A 13,960-nucleotide genomic window follows, 5' to 3' on the forward strand; every position below is an offset into this window, starting at 1 on the left:
TTGGGAGGTGAGACCTAGTAGAAGCTGTTTGCGTCATGGGGGCAAATCCCTCATGAATAGCTTGGTGTTCTCACCATCGTGAGTGATTTCTTGCTCTTGTGAAACTTTGATTATTTATCAAGGAAATAAATTAGTTCTTGTGAGAGTGAGTGACTAAAAAAGCTGGGATGCCCTTCAGATTTTGCCTTTTCACACTTGTCCACATCCTCTTTGACCTTATTTGTTGTGTTATAACACATCATGAAAGCCCTTTCCAGAAGCCAGGTCATGCCCTTGAATTTCGCAGCTTGCAGAACCATGAGCTAAATATATCTCCTTTCTTTATAAATTACCCAGGCTCACGTATTCTGTTACAACAACACAAAACTAAGATAGAAAATTCGGACTAACAATTGATAATTGTTATACAGATATATACAAATGTGGGGTGGCTTTGGAACTGGATAGTAGAAAGAGATTAGAAGAGTTTGGAGGAGCAGACTAGAAAAAGACTATCTTACCATGAATGAAGAATTAAGGGTGGTTCTGGCAAGCACTCAGAAGAAAGTACAAAGGTGAAGAAAACTTTGGAACTTCTTAGAGATTTGTTACATAAGTGTGACCAATATGCTGATAGGAAAGTCCATTCTGATGAAATCTGTGATGGAAATAAGGAGTATTTATTTGAAAACTGGAACAAAGTTCACTCCTGTTACACCACAGCAAAAAATGTGATTGCATTGTGTTCGTGCTGTAGGACTTTATGAATACCTCTCCAATTTTGCCTTTACTCACACATCCACTTCCTCTTTGACCTTCTTAGTCATGTTGATGCAGCATGAAAGTCCTTACCAGAAGTCAGGGCCTTGCCCTTGAACTTCCTGACCAGCAGAACCATGAACTAAATAAACCTCTTTAAAAACAATAAACTATGCAGTCTCAGTTATTATGTTATAACAGTACAAAACAGACTAACACAGGTATAGACAATCTCCATTTTCTCTTTGCTTATGATGTACAAAGATTTATATAATATGAAGCCATTTGCATTACTAAATAGTGATCCTAGAATGTATCATAGTGGAATAGACTTTATAGTCTGTAACTTATAGCAAAATATCCAGAGATATATGTTTGTTCATAAATAAATCATTTCCTGTGTCCCTAATTTTGTGATCATCAGAGAAAACTGTATGATGCAGTCTTGCTTCTAATCTATTCACTTCCTATTCCTTGGATATTGCCTTAGTTTAGTAATTTTGGTCGTATTTTTTAACTTTCCTGTCAAAATATCTAAGTAAATTAGCCTTTAGAGCCCCTCAAATGTTTCCTGTCTGTTCCAGTTCCTTCACAAAGTAATGAATTTTGCTTACAAGATCAGAAAATTTGAGCTTATTTTTTATTCTGACCTTAACCCTCCCTTCCCATTCACATTGCTCTATCTACTCACCATTACTTCAGGAACATTGAATTCTATTATTTTCATCTTGTAGCTATTATTTTTCTTTTAATTTTTTATTAGTCTCTCTTTTCCTTCTATTCCAGTTCTCCATTTTATGATGCTCTTATATTCATCCCTTTGTAAAAGGGACCACAGGGCCATAGGGTTCTTGTTTTATATTATTTTTGAAGAAATTAATTTGCAGTGCTTTTGAAAAGATACAATGAGCAAAGAGTGTATTTTGTTAAATACATTCTGAAAAATAAGATTGAAATTTAATTATAAAAATTATGAGTAATGAAGAGACAGGGTAATAAAAGCAAAGAAAAAAGTGAAAAGTTACAATTCAATTGGAGTAAGATACTTGAATAACAGGAAAAAATGAAGAAATGCACAACATACTGTATAAGAGAAGAAAAAAGTAATATTAATACATGAAAAAGCAGGGTAGACACAAATAACAGTACAAGGGGTGGGAGGAAAAGTATAAAAATCGAGGAAAGAACAGGAAGTCAATAGGGACATGGAAATTTTGAGAACTGAGATTCTGCTTTTAAAGCACATAGTGAAGGCTTTGATTGTTCTCTCCGTGAGATCATCAAGACATTGTCTCCAAAGTCTTTGGGTTTAAAATGCCTTTGGTAGATGAAGTGGAACGGCCGCTCAATGTCTGGAGAAGGGGTTGCCTGCACTCTATGTTTTTGACCCCCATAGCCACTGCACAGGCTCCATTCATAACTGGCTTCAGTGTTCCTTGCCTCTGAGAACAATGTATAAGCTTTAGTTAGGGAAAAAAGGCCATTATAAGTTTTTCTCTTCATGAATATGGATAAGCTTTGGTAATAATGTGTGTTTATACACACACACATACACACACACACATATTACATAGTGGAACCCAATAGGAAGTTTCACATGGCATTGTTTCCACCATACATAATTCATACAGAAGAAACTAGAAGAAAGGAGGCAGACATTGACATCCTTACCTTTTTGTTGTAATTTTTTTTCAAACTTTTACTTTATTCATTGGATCTGGATAGTAGAAATGCTTCTTTGTGCTCTATTGATCTTGTTTCGCAGTGAGCTTTAAGTGTCATCTAGGTTTTCTTGTTCAATCTAAAAATCATACTTTATGTTAATTTTACTCTTCATTGTTTGTTGTATGATTTGTTTTTAACCATCAGTTTTAGAAAATTTTATTCAGGACTCAAGAACCATTATCCTTCAGTGATTCTACAATATAATTAAGTATATTTGCAACACAATATTTTTCTTAAATCCATGGGTATTATCATCATATGTACTTTCAAAGACTTCTAGAATGGCTTCGTGTAACTGAATTAAATGTAGTTTAATTAAATTTAAAAAATAAATTACTCTTACCACTAATAACTTTAAGCTTTAGGCTGCATTTGAATTGGAAAAGAATTTGAATAAATGGCTTAAGAGCTCTAGCGAGGTATAAGCTTAATTTGCATTATACATAACTTACCTCTTTTCAATAAATGCTTAGATGGAAGACAGAATGAAAAAGATAAGAGGCTCTAAAACTCACATTTAAAATTTATTTAATTAAAAGGGTGTTTGTATGATTGGCAATTGAACAAAAACATGATTACTGACTGAAGAAAAAATGTTCAATGATATTATATAATTAAATAATAAATATTTAAAACTATTATTTTTCTAGATGTCATATAATTTCCTTGTGATTCAACCACTAGGACTATTGTTGCTAAGCCTAAAAAATACATTCTAAGGGTCTAATTTATGTGGTTAAAGGTGAATGACAGGTAATGAAATCAGAAGTATAATCTTATCACTTGATCCATTTCATCTGCTATTTTTGCTTTTTTGAATTTTCAATAGTAGGATGATTTTTTATCTTGTTTCTTGGCAAGTAAATTTTTACAAGGCAAATAGGATCCAACAACAACTTCTTAGGAATTGCTACACTTCTTCTTAAAATAAATTTATGTAAGTAAGGAATACAAAAATAAGTAACTTGTTCTCTTGACTTGCTTATATGAATGTGGGTAATATTATAGTGTTAGATAATACATATAAAAGTGTTCACTAATCGACACTGGTAGCATAAATTTTTAAAGATTGAATCTATGTCTATCTATCCAAGTATGCTATCATGTGATCCAAATTGATCAGTTGGTTTACAACATCCAGTAGATGGTATCTATAAACTATAAAGGACCAAATATTTTTAAACAAAATTACTAAAAGTGTTGCCTCTAAAAAGCCTAATAGACTTCATCTCAGGAAAACCAGACATTCAAGAGTCTTTGATAGATATTTTTGCCATAAAGATTGGTCAATAATGAGATTACAAAAAACAGGCAAATCCAAATTTCTTAATTAAAATAAAAGAGGAGGAAACTAACACACACACACACACACACACACACACACACAGGCACACATGTACAAACACACAACCTGAAACCAAAACGGGACATGGAAAGGAGGAGAAGGCGTAATAGTTTCTCATAGGAGATGTGTCACAGAATCAGAACACGTAGCAATATTTAATATAGTCAACCTTTCTCATAAATTAAGAATCACTCAATTGTAGCGATGTTCTTTACTAAATTTCTCCCATGCTGATGACATCAATAAAGCATGGGAACCCAAACTTGAGAGAAATTCAGCTTTGAGAAATTATCCACATTGTTCCAATTACAATATCTAGAAGCAAGAGATTTTAATTTAAGCCTACATATAACAAAGGTTTCCATTTTGTAATATACAGATGGTGAGAGAAAAGTGGGGCATCATTACCGATTTAGTTTTCAAGGACTTCAAAGGTCTAATTCTATTTACAATTGTGTTTTATTCAAATTATGGTTTAAATATCCATTCCAGAATTTCAGGCAAATCACTTATATGAATCATATTAAATATTAAAAGAGACACATTAAAATTTTTAAAAATTATATTACCTGGGCTAATTTCATTATGTAAATATAATAAGTGATGTCAAATCATCTTATGTATGCATAATTAGTCTTAAAACCATAAAGTCCTAATAAATGCTATTTTTAATAACGTTGCACACCATTTATTTTAATTTTATGACCTTGTATGTTAGCAAAGTAAAATATCACTTTAATATGGTACATAGAGCTAATAGAAAATGTCTACACAGCTGAAGTTAAAACTACTCTTAAAGAATATAACTAGCTTATATTAATATATTTATGATATGGGTGGTTATCTGGTTAATAGCAAAAAAATTACAAGTAAGTTCAGCCATTGAACAAATGGTTTCTAAATAACTATACTTTTCCTGGCATATTTCCAAATATATAGCAGAAATAACATTAAATACCCATTATGAGTAAACTGAGTACTCTTCAGGGTATTTTCATTCATGAGATTTCTGTTTGAATCATGTTTTTAACTAAAAGTATCTTATATCTTGGGATGTATATGAAAGCTATTCTGTCAAAAGATAGAAAGTGTTATGAAAGGAATGTGACTTACACATGAATCGCAAAAGGCTAGTAATCTAATAAGACTACATTTGGCAGTGTATGTCCATTACTGTTGAGGATAGAAAGTGACTAGACTCATGGAAATGGGTCTCTAGGCTATGTAGCAGAACCACCAGTATAAAGATGGATACATCAGTGTTCATGGCTTGAGGAAATTAATCATAAAGACTATACGACTTGCTTCTTGTTATGATTACCTAGTATGAAGCAATATTCTGATTTTAATTTGACTTCCCATATAACTTTGCCTACAGGGAGTGACTATGAACGCAAGTATGGCATTATAGGTTCTACTTTAAATTAATGCATTGGTATTCTGATTTTAATACATTAGTCTCTCGGGGCTTGTTTAAAGTGATTTTTCCCCAAATTATTAATCCACTGCACAAATGATGATAAATGAAATTTCTAAGTCTGAGATTTAAGGGCCAGGCCCTCATTTTGTCAAGGCAGTGCTACACTATGGGACCCTTACAAATGCTCAGATAGATTTGAAGATCACTGTGCAAATTCTCTTCACACTGCAAAAAAGTCCACTTTCACATTCACTATAAGCAGGAAAAAACAGAAGCAGAAAAATATTAGAAAACGTCTGACTTATGATTTTATTAGTAAAGTTGGGGCTAAAAAAAAATGACCTTGCAATAGTGTGTTAGTAGAAAACAGAAGAGGCAGGAAGTTGGCTTCTGACTTATTTGCACCTGCCAAATCTCACTTCAGTGCTTGTAACTGGCAAAACTTAATGCTTATCTAAAACTCTACTGCATGGGATTCTAGGAAACATAGTCTGTATCTTCCAGGCTCTGAAGTGGAGGAGGCATAATAGGAGGGTGTAATGGAGTTTGAGCTATGCCATATGTCCCAGAAATTTTTGTAAACGTTCCAGAGAAATGTTCTTATATTTTCTTGGAGTAAGATGTGTGGAGATGTTTACCATGGAATTATTTGTGATAGTGAGTTGGAACATATCTAGGTCTCATCAGTAGAGGAAAGGAAATGCAGCATATGGTGGATACATACTAGAGTCTACTATGTAGCAGAAAGAAGCAGAACACTATACATGTATAGTATATAAATAGGTCAAGAAATGTAAATACAAAAAACACTGTTGAAAGAGAGAAACAACTACATGAGATACCTTGCAAAAATAATGTTTATCTACATTTAAAACACTATAAACTAAACAGTACTTATTGTATAATATGCACACATTATTAAAACACTTGTATTAGTGTAGTCACCTGTGTGAGTGCTTCTCATTGCCAAGTCCAACCTGGAAATAATAGACAGAAGGGATTTCTGAAGATCCTGCCTCCTCTGTGATAGAGTGTGTTACTTAAATCATGCAAGCCAGCATAGTCTACCAATTGTCAATTTAGCATACATATACACACCCTTTAAAATCATATTTAAGCTTTCAGGAAGGGTAACTTTATTCCTAATACAATGTAACTATTCTTAGTACAGCCAAAGACCTTCCTTCTTTTGCCTCAAAATGCATCTTTATGCATCTCTGAGTTCTAAACCATTTATTTTCTGGTTTATATCAGTTTCTCTGCATATTTTAACATATAGTGAATAATAGTGTAGACACTGCAATTCACTATCTAAACTATCTTATATTAGGTAGAAGGGCAATGGGAAAGGAAAAATTTGGTTGTGTGTATACAAATGTATACATGTCAAGTAAGGAAGACAATGTTCATGGCTGTTATACTACATTCTGCAGTATGTAGTTGTTTTGGATTTATATTTTCCCCTTTGCACCATCAATTCCATGTTTTTGTTGCTTTCAGCATCTGCATTTACTATTATTCTTTACTTGGTGGGATGATCAGAAGGATCTGAATTAACAGTGTCTGTCTCTATTGGGTCCTGAAGTGTCTATACAAATATTGGTTCTGAATGGTATTTGGGTGAGAATGCTCCGAAGTGCCTTTTACTGTTTTCTTATCAAATTAAAATTAGCAGAAAACTGCAGACCCAATAGCCTATCCATGCTATTACTAACTGAACTCTTTGTATAGCTCAATTCTTCAAAGGAACCAGCTAGCTACTATTTTGTGGATAATTCTGTCATATAAGAAGTTCAGCACTGATCTCTACTACTGGCAGGTTTTGTTTGTTTTTTTTGTTTTGGCTTGTTGTATTTTAACAACCCAATAGCTGTTAAAACCCAGTAGTAGTTGCTGCTAGAATATCCTTGATGAAAACTAAAGCATGCTGGTGTGATCATGAATAATATTCACCTTTGTTGCAATAAGTTTATTCATAAGCTCATCATTCAAGAACTGAATAGTAAAGGAGAATGACTGACATCAACAGAAAAGCTTATTGTTTCTACCTGACCAATGAGAGATTCCTCTGCAGTGAAATTCCCCTGGACAATGTTCACGTGGGACATCAAAATCATCATATTCTGTGTCTTTTGAGAGGCCAAATACATATTTTTAACCCAGATGGTCAACTTTTCAAGTATGTTTATTCAAGTTTTTGACTAATCAGCCTATTACCAATTGCTTATAAATCAGTGTAGATCCATATATCTGATCATTTCTCCTTCCAGACATAACAAACAACTAAATGCACTGTTTTAAGTTGTTTTAACTGGGATTATACCCTTTCTTTACTGACATGTTATGCTGCTTCAGTCATCAATTCTTGAATGGTGACAAACTATCAAGCGATAGTTTTTGCTTGTTTGTTTGTTTTTTAATCCATGTGACACAGGTAATTGCCTATGTGGCCACAGGCAGGGGATGTGAAAATTTTATCCGTATAGCAGAAGTGGTGTCAATGAAATCTGAGTTCTATTTCATGTAAGTTATTTGTGACTTTAGAACCTATTCTAAAGCTATCTCGGTCACTTCAATGTGATAGCTGTATACTTTTCTTTGCATTCTCAAATTTATGATTTGATGGCTGAAATGATATAAACAGTATCTGAGGATGCATGGTACCTTTATGTTTGTTTATGTCAGGAGTACTAACAAAAAGAAAAGAATTCTCTGATGAAGAAGGCATTGCTTTTCCCTGAAACACTAAGGGGATGCACATAACTTTCCCCACTGGGGAATGCCAGAATTCCCATACATCATCTATAGCAGTTGTAGAAATTCCAAGGACCATTGGCTCTGTGGGATCATATACCAAGTGATAGAATGCCTTTCTTGGCAGGATATACTTTCATTAATGCCTTTTTTTTTAATCCTATGGTTGGTTCAGTAATTATTATTGAATTAAAGTAACTCATTCAAATACATAGTACAAGTAACTTCCAGAACTCAAAGAGATCCACTAAGTATGGCTCCTCCTTTTTATTGTTAGAGGACACAAGTTTTAACATATTATCTTTCACTGTCATGTATATCTTAACATGTCCCAGACCAGCAGATTGTTATAAACTCCACTGACGTGACAGGCCCTTTAACCTTGGGAGACTATGTTGCCCACCTTCTGGCACAGATAAATATTATTAAGGCTTCTAAGATATTTTATTTTTCTTTCTCACTAACTTCAATCAGCACGAAGTCAACAATACAGTGAGTCAAAATGAGACCTATTTGAGTAATGGAAAGACAATTAAGATTTGTGTATCATAACAGAAGTCGGGAGCTGATACTGCTCTGTGCTAAGATTAAAAAAAAAAAAAGAGCATTCTCAAGATTAATAAAAGCCTACCAGGTATCATTACAGGTATTAACTTGCTCTTGTTTTTTTCTAAGGCTGAAGAATCTGAAAATCTAGTTGTAATTCTTCAAGATCAGTATTTCTTCTGCACAGGCCAAATATAAATTTGAATGAGAAGATGAATATAATCTCCACCCTTGTATCTTTCAAGTCTCTCATGGTGACACTAACCTCTTCAGGTATTCCAAAATGTGTTATTACTTTTGATTTATTCTTTTGATTGGGAAAGGGAGTTCCAGGGACGTGTGTTTGGCCTTTTTCATCCTGATAAGTCCTCACTCCGTTTATCATAAACTAATGTGGGGATTTTGACAGTTGTGGAATTTAGCTGTTCATATCCTGTATCTAAGAAGCGGGTTTCAAGTAAGTGATGGGACATACCAAGCACACTATGAGATGTACTGAGACAAAATCTCCATTCATCACCTCACTATCAATAGCTTTTACTATAACTGAGGAGCCAGAGTAGTGTTTCTGGTCTCAAGGAATTAATATCAGTTCAGAGGCAGTGCCAAGTAGTCTCTACAAAGTTTTTGCTTTTTCCTTTTCCCGAAGCAAATTTGCTCTGGTAAATTGTCTCAGATTCCCTTGGGGAAGACTAGGTGGAAGTGTTATACTTTGTAATTGTGTCAGAATTTTAAGGGCATTGATTAAGTTGCTCTTGCCTCCCTTCCAGGGAGATCTGGTTTCGAATTGGCTCAGGTCTGGGAATTAAAGTGAGGGTACATAACTCTCATTCCAATGTCAAAGACGCCATTACTAACTTCAGATATAATCAGAATAGAGAGTCAATTCCAGATTTTTATTTTTGAACTTCTCCCTGAAATCATTTCTGGTAGCTAAAGGCATAACACTTTTGTAATTGAAATGACTCAAAAGTTCATAGTGATGCTGTGTTAATATCAAACAATTTATTACAAATATAAAGTATTGTCTAGAACAACATCTAATGTGTATGAACATATGAAATAATGGTTTTTCCATTTTTCGATATATTTGTTCTTTCACAGAACTGACCAACTCATATTCTTACCATTGAATTCCTTTAGAATAGGTACTCTAAGAGAAGAGGAACCTTTCATTTTTACGGTCTAGCATAGTACCTGTTAGTAGTATATATGTGTGTATGTGTGTAAATATATGTAATCACATGAAATTATATATGTGTAAAATTCTAATGATTAGAATATATTTTCTTATATTGAGCTGTAAGTCTTGGCACCACACAAAGTAAGTTCAATCACTTCTTCTGATGTCATTTTTTAAATGTTTAAAGATCTGCCTACATGGATCTACTTTGCTGCAGGCTAAATGTCCCAGTACCTTGCAAACATATCTCAAAAGATATGATTCCAAATCACCATTCTATTCTTCTAGTCATTTTTCTCTAAATAAACCAATATTTGTGTTTGCCAATACCTCTTGATTCAGGGTGTCTGGGACTAAAAGGGATATTTCTAAATTATTTCAAGCAGTGTGTTTTCATTATTTACTCTATTCTAAATGATATAGATACATTTCTAAATATATATTATACATAATTTTATTTATATACTTATAAATATAGATAGTTTTAAATATTTAGAAATGTATCTATATCATTTAGAATAGAGTAAATGATATAGATACATTTCTAAATATATATTATACATAATTTTATTTATATACTTATAAATATAGATAGTTTTAAATATTTCTATTTCTTTTCTTAATGAGTCATAGCTTGACAATCAGTTTATATAGTTTTTTATAAAATATCACATGTACTGTCATTTAAAACACATAAACATGTTTCAGAAGTATTGTAACTGAGTCACACATACCCATTTCTGTGTATTTGTTATTGACTTTATGATTTAAGTATATAAGAATTCATACTTGAGAATTTATTCTTATTAAAACATTTTCTTCTGCAACAAGTGTGGCAATGAATTTTGAGCTAGAAGACCTTCACAGTCAGTCTATTGTAGCATTCAGATTTTCTTTAGCACTTAGACTCTTCATGGGCAAAAATGAGCAAAGAATGCTATCAGCATTCATAACCATGATAACAAATGAAGCAATGGCTGACCCTGTCTATTTAGAAGAACTGTACACAATGTAGTTTTCATGACAGCAAAGGAAGCTCAGGAAAAAAAATGAACTTAAAATTGACAGGGGAGCAAAGGAGGCTCATAACAAAGAAACTAGGCTTTATCAAATGGAGTTTTGAAGCAAAAAAGAGCACAAGACTTTGCCCATTACGGTAAATTGTATACAATCATATAACCAGAAATTATTTGAGATAAAATAAGAGCTTGGGATATTGGAAATATTTTGGCTTAGAAGTCTTGTTGGGAAATAAACCCATAGTCTAAGCAAGACAGAGTTTTGTGATAAAACATGTACTTTACGTGACCATTACATTTTATAAATATTTGTGTTTTACTAAATTATGGGCCATGTTCTCATTCAAGCAAGGCATTTATTTTCCATCAATTTAAAAGTTTGTTTAAAAAATTACACCTAAACGTACTTGCTACACTGCAAGTTTTCTTTTAGTCAAAAGAAAGAACAAGCTCAAATTTCCATTGAGAACATTGCAACTGATGATGCAGCATTTGGTGGATACACTCGTCACATGGCAATACTTACAAGATTCATATATGGGTCTTTGGTGTACCATGAAGATAAATAGCCAAGAAAGTTATGAGAAAGAGAACGGCTTGAGTGTTGGGTTGAAAGAAATGTTCAAAGACTATAGGTTGGTGATTTATTGTTTTAATAACACTTGATGATTTGTCAACTCTTTTAAAGGGCACTTCTCTTCTTTCATAAAATATGGCAGACTGAAACCATGAAATTCTATGCTTCCCAAATACACAGAAATCCCACTTATGCCCTTGATGCAATGATAGTTTTCTTGAGAAGGAGAGTTTTATTTTCTATGGCAGGAATATACTCTGATGCCTATACTTCCACAAAGTAACCGGTTTAAGTTTAGCTTAGTTGTTAGCCAAACTTCTCAAAACTCAGGATAGCTGAGTTAAAGCCTTCCTAGAAGCAGTAAATATGATTTCAATGATATTTTCAACCTGAGAGATGAACCGGGTGTATTCACCCAGGGTTCTCAGATAATTAGCATTCTCAAACACTAGTAAGGAAGGTTAGAATGATAATCTGAAATTCTGTTTTACCTGTAAGTGTAAACATAAAGGGAAGAAAGATGCACTATTATACATCTCATTCCAAAATTATCTCAGATCAAATTAATCATTTTTTATATGTTGGAAATATGTATATGAAAATTAGAATGTAATAACATCATATGCCATAAAATAATAGAATTTACTAAGTAATTGGCAGGTATAAAAGTACAAACTGCTTTTAAAAAATATTTGAGCTTGGCTGAGTGTGGTGGCTCACGTCTGTAATCCCAGCCCTTTGGGAGGCCAAGGTGGGTGGATCACTTGAGATCAGGAGTTCAGGACCAGCCTGGCCAACATGTTGAAACCACATCTCTACTAAAAATACAAAAATTAGCCAGGTGTGGTGATGTGCACCTGTCATGTCAGCTACTCAGGGGTCTGAGGCAGGAGAATCACTTAAACAGGGGAGGCGGAGGTTGTAGTGAGGCGAGATCCAGACTGGGTGACAGAGCGAGATTACGTCTCACAGAAAACAAAACAAAACAAAACCTAATTTGAGCTTGTTTATTATTGTTCAAATTTTTAGAAAACATAGTCACAATTCGAAGATGTCAATAAAATCATTTTAAGCCACCAGAAATTTACGATTTTTTTTTATGATGGCATGCACTTTTGCCTTTTACTCTCTCCCAGATTATATTGTTGCAATCAAGGGATTTTTGAACACGTTTTTAAAATTTTTAGTTTTGAAATAATTTTGGATTTCAAGAGAATTCCGAATATAGCATAGGGTCTCTAAATGCCCTCACTCAACCACCTGTAATGCTAACATCTTTCATGACATTGCAGATTTATCAAACCTAAGAAATCGAAATTGGTTTAATATTGTGAATTACACTACAAATTTTATTCCGATTTACCTAGTTTTTCCACTCATGCCTTTTATCTGCTCCAGGATACAATCCTTGCTAGCTCATTGTATTTAGATTCAACTTCTTTTTGGATGTCCCCTCAAAGAATGGAGCTCTACACACTCTGGGCATTCTACACTACAGTGGCTGTCATTTCATTTCTCTTTGGCAATTCATAGCTGTGGTAATAGCCTGCAATGTACTTTTCTTCTACTATAAAACATTAAGCTTTAAGGCCTGCATGTCGCATGTCTACTCATTCACATATTCTGCTAAATTTCCTTAAGGACTCATCAAAAATCCATTGCTGTTCTGCTGAAGTAACATTAACTTCATGTTTTCACCTTCTTTCATGTCCTATTTGTACCTCTCCATCTTCAAATTTCTCACAATATTGCAAATGGTACCCTTTATCTCTGATCCTTTTAAACTTTACATACATCTTCCATGAATATTCTCATTCCCAGATTATTCCAAGTGTCCTCTCTGCTTGGATGTTCCCTGCTATTGGAACATTTTCAACAGATATGCCGATAGCAGCTATCACATCCAACTTCAGCTTAAAGATGCACATCAATCTTTCATCAACTGTTTACAATTCTTAACAATTTTTCCAAACCCTCAGCTCCCTTCTTGCCACTCATTACATGTAGCAGATAACTCCTACTTAAAAGTGCGAACAGGACAATAAGCAGGAAAGTTCCTCAATATCTCTCTCTAATTACATACTTAATCTACATTATACTTTATTCTTTCTCTATTTTCTTCCCTGTTACCATAGATTACTCTATTTCTCAAACACATCTTGCAATTTCCAATTGCTTCACTACATTTTCTTGCTTCTGCCTGGTACCTCTCTGATATTTACCTCCTCCTATATTCACCCGCCCTCAAAAACTTTCAACTACATCAACATTCTTTCTGTCCTATAAACACTCCAAGCCAGTTCCCATGTCAGAGGTTGCAGCTTTTGCTGTCTCTGCCTGTAAAACTAGTATCACAGACCTTTATATGGCTGCCTCTGGCCAACTCAAATATAATTTCTTCATTGACCACATAGCTAAAGTTCAATCCTTTAATAGTCTCTTTCTATCCCATTATTTAATACTCATCACCATCTTACCTTTTTTACTTTTTTTCATATTGCTGTCTGTTTTGTTTACCAACCAATCTCCCTATAATGTAAACTCAGGAGTTAAAAGAACTATATTCTGTTACCCATCATTATATTTCAAGCATCCAGAATAGTGCCTTGAAGAAACAAGGTGTCCCACAAATACATCATAATGAAAAGACTGA

The sequence above is a fragment of the Mandrillus leucophaeus genome, unplaced genomic scaffold (genome assembly GCF_000951045.1).
Source record: "Mandrillus leucophaeus isolate KB7577 unplaced genomic scaffold, Mleu.le_1.0 Scaffold344, whole genome shotgun sequence".
In the NCBI taxonomy this organism is placed as follows: domain Eukaryota; kingdom Metazoa; phylum Chordata; class Mammalia; order Primates; family Cercopithecidae; genus Mandrillus; species Mandrillus leucophaeus.